At 31.0% G+C, this 8,064-nt stretch overlaps 1 pseudogene; it reads right to left on the minus strand.

The window, feature by feature from the left end:
* Positions 1-250: 250 nt before the first annotated feature.
* LOC116850768 lies at positions 251-5,103 on the minus strand (annotated as a pseudogene).
* Positions 5,104-8,064: the final 2,961 nt, after the last annotated feature.

Genomic DNA, 8,064 nt, shown 5'->3' on the forward strand with positions numbered 1-8,064 from the left:
GGGGGGGAGGGGGGCATATAAGGACTACCTTTACCCAAGGGAGCTCAGTATCAGAGTTCTCAGCCCTGATGATGCAAACTGCAACGTTTGCGAAACGTCGGCATATCGCTGATTCAAGACACGGCTCCATTCCGGAAGCTATACCTACACAATGTATCAATGGCCGTGAAAGCCTCAAATCTAGTGTTACTATAGTGTTTCGGAGAAAGCTCGACTTCCACTATAATAGACTAGTGTACAGTCTGCTGTACTACGCTCGCGCACTCGACTTCCACTATAATAATATACAATCAAAACTGTGTGACGCTCTTGGTCCTTGCGACGCAATTGACCCTATTGGCCCTCCTCCTTTATGACCAAATATATGGTAAGTAAACGTCATATGTATTTGTTAAATCATTTCATCCCTTATCGATTATATATTTAATTTAATTTGTTATATGCAGTTAATTATATCTTATACATTAATCTCGTAAGTCAATGAGAGTTGACAATATCACAGAGTCGATCACTAATTCACTTGTGGCAGTGAATGTGTTAAACAAAGTGTATTAACGTAAAACTTACGGTACTAAACAATTCTAGGGAGAACGGTCTGAACTTTCCCGCTGTTAATTTGAACGATATGTTTGCACGAATCATGATAATTGTCAAGGATATGGCCTTCTTCGGAGGTAAATCATATCATTCACAATCGAACACTGATTGCGCCATACTTGAACTCTGTACAAAAAAGAATAATAATTACGAAGGAACATTAAAGGTACCGATTTTTTAATAGTAGCATAAACGTAGATTTAAATTTAAGCTTTGTTTAAACACATCAAACACATTGTTAGAATATATCTAAACTAATCTTCAATCGAAATTTATACTACTATTAAAAAATCGTCTCTAAGAGGAAAAAACCGATTATTTATTTGGTGCCAATTTTTAACTAACACAAAAAGATGATTCTTCACTTATAATTATTCGAAGAAATAGGACTCTCGAGAAAACTTAACTTTTATAATACGATTAATGTCGGTAGCAACTTTACTAATTCCGCAACAAAATTACAGCGGAGCGAGATGTTAACATTCTATGGAATTATCCCAAAGAAGAATTTAACTTTAGGTTTATTCGAAAAAAAATTTCGTATTAGCGTAAAGATTAAAATCTATGTGACATTGTTCATATAGAAAAGAGATACTTACTTCAGTGAGAAGTTCATCGCCGATATAACAATAAAGGAAAAAATGTATCGTCGTGTATATTACGTGTATAACTACTTATATTATTTCAGTTACCGCATGCTGTTGATTCATCGTCTAAAATTACAAAATATCGATAGATGTATTTAATATTTAATACTTATTAGATATACATATCGACGTTAATGTATATGCTTATCCTTTATTTTTAAGCAAAACTTAATATATGTTACACTTAAATAAAATTAATGTACTTTATACTTATTTTTATATTTAAACATATATCCCCGAATATTCTTCAGATGAAACGATCTATCTAACTTACTGTAATTAAGCGATATATGGTCAAACAAAACATCGCCGTACTGATCATTGTTTGCACAAGCAGGGCGAGATTGAAGTAATCTTCAACGACTGTAGCGTACCTTGAATTAATTCGAGATAACTTTAACACAAAATAAATGTGGTAAAAAGTAACATGCACAATATGTAAAAAATTAACACAAGAATTTAACACTTGAATATCGTTAGGAATTACTGATTGTGTTAAATTGACATATTTAATATGTCAAACATAGATTATATTAATTTAACATTTTTATTTCATTAAAACCATAGATTAATACTTTTCTCAAATGTTAAAGTAACGTTTTATTTTAATTAATTTAACATTATATATATGTCAATTTAACACAAACTGTGATTCCCGTCGGTATCCAAGTGTTAAATTCTTGTGTTAATTTTTTATATATTGTGCGTGTATCACATTTTATTTTTATATATTGTACTTTTTACCACGTTTGTTTTGTGTTAAATTTACACATAAATGAGAGTGGATGATTTGGGACACATGACATGTTAAATTTAACACATTAGTTTGTATAGTGTGGGAATTATCTTTAACGGCCTTGATCTTGACCAAAGATCGTGATCCTGAGTATTCTCTACGGAAAAAATTACAAGAGAACCATAAAAATATTGCTGGAGAATTAAAAAATCTATTAAAGATACAATTGTAAAACTATTTACATAATTTTATTTTTACAATAGTAATATTTTCATCTAAAAGTATGAAAAATTGTTGAAAAAACTACTAATAAAATTATTAATATATTCAACACCAATGGTATATGTTAATATGATTGAAATATATGTTATATATGTTAATTATTTTATATATAATTTAAATTATTCCATGCATTTCTCACTTTTTAGATATTAATCAATATTCAATTCAATTTCTGAAGGAAAACTGTTATATAATTAAAAGAATAAAGGACTAAATTACAAGGTATCAGTTCAGATATATAGCGGAACTTATAAAGAAATATTTCAATAACATATCTAGTAGTTAATAATGAACTTTTATTTGGTAATAATTTTTGGACAAACAATAACAATCAACTAAAGCCGTTTGAACATTCAAGATCATGTTCTTAACAATACAAATCAAGGACAAGGTCAGCCATGCAAATTTCGATTCGCATAGGAATTATAGAATAATAATGAATATTTATTTATTAGTAACCTTTGAACAAAAAGAATAAATATCTACTAATTTTGACATCTACTTTTTTAAAAATTACTTAGGATTATTATCTTCGATATATATCAAAGCCAAAATCATTAAAAGAGGCTTTCATATTAACAGAAAAAAAATTTTTAAAATAAAGAATATTTATAAAAAAATATTTATTTGTGGATATTACTAACATATTTACTTAAATCTAAATTCTTTTGTTTAAATAGAATAAACAAATGCTTTTATGAAAAGCAACTGTCTTAATAAACAAACGCTTTTATGATAAGCAAAGGTTTTAAGTTTTAGGAAAATATACATTTTCTTATTTGAATAAAACTTTTTGTTAACATAAAAATGTGTATATTAGTACAAGTAAATATGTTATTGGTATCCCTTAAATGAATGTTTTATCTTTTTAGATATTTTTTTTTCTTCTTCAGTGCACAAACTCAATATTCATTCGAACGATTTATAATGTCTCTATATATGTTCGTCGAATGTAGAATGTATTAAGTAATAAGAAAAATACGTGTTGCGGAGCCAACCTGTAAAGTTCTTCGTGTCTCTGTACGATGCAGCCTAGTTTCTTTTGGAACTTGGCGAAATCGTCATGCCGAGTCGCGTCTACCAAGTTCCTCAGATTTATTTTCAGCACCGCCAACTGACCGCACAGATGCAATATCAGCACCGCCAAAAATGTGTCGAAGCACGTGTAACAGGTAGCCGTCACGATCGCGCCCATAATCTCACCAAACCACGTGATTACGAAATTGAATCTCTTCTTGTAGTTGTACGGGAATATTCCCGGAAATGGCATATTCGGTTCGAATTCGAGCTCGTTCGGCTGGTGTATGTTGTTCCAAATTGACATCATAGCTAAAGCGAACGATAAAAGCTGTGAGAGAAGAGAACTCAGGATGGATATCACATGACTTTTCTTGGCGCTTTTCAGCATCGCCTGCCTCTCCGCTTTCGGTATCAGTCCCGTCCAATCATCCAGCATCTGGCGAACCAGTAGCGTCAGAGCTTGGAACAGATCTCTGTTTGATATACTTTTGTCTGCTGCTTACCACATAACGCGTGCTAATTACATTGGATATTCACGAAATTTTCGTAACATCGTGTTTAATTTTACGATTAAAAAGATACTATAAAACATGCAAAATTAAATAAAATATAGTTTTATAAAACTAAACAGTTTCTTAGGGTGTATAGATGAAGTAAAAATAATTTTATACAAAGGAAGAACTTATGTTATCATAAGTTCCTATAAAATTTGTTTCTACAACGCATCTATTTTAGGATATATTCGCCTCCGAGAGTGAAAGAAACTAGGATTTAAAAAGCATTTTCTAAAAATATTTTTAATATTGCTTGGCATATTTTAATAACTTTTGTGTCGTTTTATATTAAATGAACGTCGTTAGGGTAATGTAATAAATTTTATATGACACTTTTTACCGTTTAAGTGTGATTTTCTTAAAAATGTTTCGTGTCTTTCAAAATCAAACATGAAAATCATTTTCAGAAAAAAGTTTAAGGAATCTAAGAAAGTGTTTTAAAATTAAAAAGTTCTATTTATTTCAAAGTTTGAAAGTTAAGATAGTTTTCTCCCTGACTCTCTTGACGTAATGTCAAAAAATGTATTAAACTTTCCTAACGATCTCCGTTTGATATAAACGTGAAATAAAGCTGTTTAACATTTGCTGCGCAATAAAAAGGAAATACTTTCTAGATTACAATTTCAGAGGTAAATATCTCCATAAAAGTGTGTGTTGTTAAAAAAAATTTTAAATAAATACACACACAACACACTCATGAGATTTTTATTTAATTTATACGCCCCTAAAAATTTGCCCAGCTTTAGTGAAACACCCTGTATAAAAGAACGGACTATAAAAATCATAATAACGAACCACATTGCAAGTTTAGTTTACATATATTTAATATTGCATATATTTATAATTTAATATTTTTTTAATTTACTTGCAAATATTAAATATATGCAGGTTAGACATTTGTAATTTAGCTGTTATTATTCGTTCTTTTACATGATTTTGATTTTAATTATAAACGGTCTTCTAATCATTGGCTTGGAAGAAATGCATGTAAATACTTTTTTTATTGTATCGCAGGAGCAGCTGCTTGATGAATGCGAAGTAAGTTGGTACGTTGAGTGATAAATTTCCTATTACATCGTCCAGACTTCTGCACATGACGAATAAGTGCCCAAAAATCGGCAGATTTACGAACAGCAGCACGGTGGCGGCCGACGACCAAAATATCAGATTCGAGAGGCGCTGCTTTGCTCGTGAAGTCTTGCCAGGCTCGAGCCAAACACGTCATATTGTATTTGCACCAACCCATCGCAAAAAGCACCGAATCCATCTTCAGAGAATCAAGGCTCGAATCGATTTAAACGATCTTTCGCGATCTGCAGTGCTATCTTCACGATGGCTGCTAACAATCACTTTACCACTGAACGTATATGAATATATGTTTTGGCAAGTTTCTGATATTAATTATTCCTGATACAAAAAATAACAAATAGTAACTGAAGAGGAAAAATACTCCCTCAGTAATCCCTCAGTAGAGAAAAGTTATACGCGTTGCAACGTTTAAGCGAGCATCGCTTGGACGAAATTTTTCTCCGGAAAAACGTGAGCGTTAGAAACGTCGACGAATATTGCGAAGATAAACTTCGTCGACTATGTTGGGCAAAAAACGAACGGGTAGTACAAAGTTTTTTTAGGTGGTATGGTAACTTCGTTGGTTCAGCAACTGTTCCCTTTGAAATTACCCAAAGGGTTGCTCATTACGCATGCTCATCGACAGCGCTAGAATTGTCCACGGAAAAGTTTTCATTGTCGATCCAGACTAATGGAATAATTTAGAGGTACATGTGGACAGAAACATTTTTACTGTTCCTTTAGTTATAGCGTGTAGTTTGCTCAAGGACAAAAAATCTTTGAATGAGAGACGGTCTCGTGTTATTTCAATCTGTATTTATTGCAACAATGTCGTATTGACGTACAGAGGAAAAAAATTCAGCTCGTTTCATCACGAATGTGCAGTCTTTTTTAGTAGATTAAAACTGTTCAACAATAATAGTCATGTAACGAACGTTATCGTAAGTACGATAAATATTATCGTACTTACGATAACGTATATATATGAAAGAAGGTAGTCTTTGCGATTAGTTACAGTCAGCAGTACTAACATATAACCTCGGATAAAGTTTTACCGATCTATAAATCTATGATCTATGATCTAAATAAGATCATAAAATCCGACGGTAAAATACAATATAAAATATGTATTAATAACGCATGATTAATCGCAATATCTTCCGCTTCTGAATATTAGGGGCGAAATTAAAAACAGAAACAAAAACATAAAAGTTAATGAATTAAAAAATATATGAAGAAATATAAAGAAATTAAAGAAAGGATTTCTTTAAATTGATTTTATCCTGTATAAAAATATTTCCTCTCTTAAAAGTTTGTGGCTTTTAACCTTCTATTGCTTTCATTCGGCTGACAAACCGATTAATGTTGTATGACCGCCCCGCCGTGGTTAGATATTACTGCGTCAGTGCAATGGTGATACATATAGCTATCCAAACGCGTATTTTGCGAGTAATATAAATAAATTTTATATGAAAGACTAAATTAAATTTAAATTAGAATTTACTTATTATTGCATCAACACAGTCTTGTATACACACACACACACATACACATACATACACACACACACACGCGAGCCAATGCATTAAAACGTTGATCAATTTATTGATTAGTCAAAGTAAATTTTAAGGTTGACAATAGCGTGACTCGCGTTGACTATATGCATTTGTTCTCACTGTGTGCACAGCGCGCAGATCTACTGCGCATTAACACTTTCAGATTTCTATTAGTAAAAATTTAACGAAATTGATAGATTGATAGAAAATTGAACGGAATAATTAGGTAAACATAACCTAGAGAGTTGTAAATGTAAAATAAAAAGTAGGAAAGATTTAAATTCAACTTTTATATTATATTTATGTAATAAAAAGATAAAATTTCAAGTAAATGCTCCTTTCAGACGAGTGTAATGTAAAATTAATGGAGAAGGAAAACATCGAATTGTTTCATTAATTTTTTAAATATACTTGTCGTTGAAATTGATATGCAGTAATACAGCGAATAATTTATTAAGGTTAAATCAGTATTTACCTTACTAGACAGTTGCAAGAAGAATGCGTTGGACTTCCTTGTGGTTAGACAAAGCTGCGTTGTAGATCTGCGCACGATACATAGAAAGCTCCTCGTCTTCTTCCTTGGCACGTTGAACCAGTTGGATTTATACGCAAAGATCTCATTTCGGCATACTCTTAAACATTATTATTAAGTCATTCGTAAAGTTTGGTTTTATTGGGCTAATTGCTTGCAAGCTAATTGCTATTGAGCTAATTTAACTTGATTTTCTGCATGTTAATGTTTGATTAATAAAATCAGTATGAATAGGTCAATTCTTTGATGAAAATATATAAATACTGCTAGAACATTGGTTAAAGATAGTTATAGACAACGATAATAATTACTTAGACGATGAACAGTTTGTTAATATTGAATAAAGTGAAATCAAATTTAATTCACAAATCGAAACGAATATTTTGACTGACACAATACTTAGTATTTACTGCATGGGATACTATCAGAGAATTCTTTATTTTTATAACATGATCAATTTATAGTTTTAAAGAAACAAAGAAAATGTTGCAATTAATTGTCAGAATAGAAAAATTATGATATTCTGCATTCATATTTTTACGGCATGTTCTTTATTCTATTATATCGTTGTGATCGCGCGTTGTGATCGATAAAAGTAATCAATAATATCCTATTTGTACACGTGCGCAAGAAGAAAGACAGGAGGTGACCATAAATATCGATGCTTAAAGAGTTGTATGCAGTGAGTCGATGAGAAGCGTCGTAATTGTTTGGGAAATCCACTCTAACTTTGATTGGAATTATTGATTTTGCTCTTTGTTGTTGTTTCAGTATTATTTTATGAAACTTTCATGAAAGAAACAAAGCAAACATAATGGTTAATGAAAATCGAATTTTTTTGCGTTTTTCGTAATCTTATAGACTTAAAAATATGTTTCTAAAGACCAATTGTTTCCATCTCTTGGTAAACTATTTAATAGTTAAATCATATGTCTATTTTCGTTTTTTCCTCAAATTAGACAAAGACAGACACATGATTTAATTGTCAGGTAAACTTACCAAAAAATTGGAACGATCGATCCTAAATTCTTGTAATAAATATTTCTGAAAATGACTTGACATACGACTTTTA

Source organism: Odontomachus brunneus, unplaced genomic scaffold (genome assembly GCF_010583005.1).
Source record: "Odontomachus brunneus isolate Ranch 3 - 2012 unplaced genomic scaffold, Obru_v1 Obru_scaffold_154, whole genome shotgun sequence".
NCBI classification, from domain to species: domain Eukaryota; kingdom Metazoa; phylum Arthropoda; class Insecta; order Hymenoptera; family Formicidae; genus Odontomachus; species Odontomachus brunneus.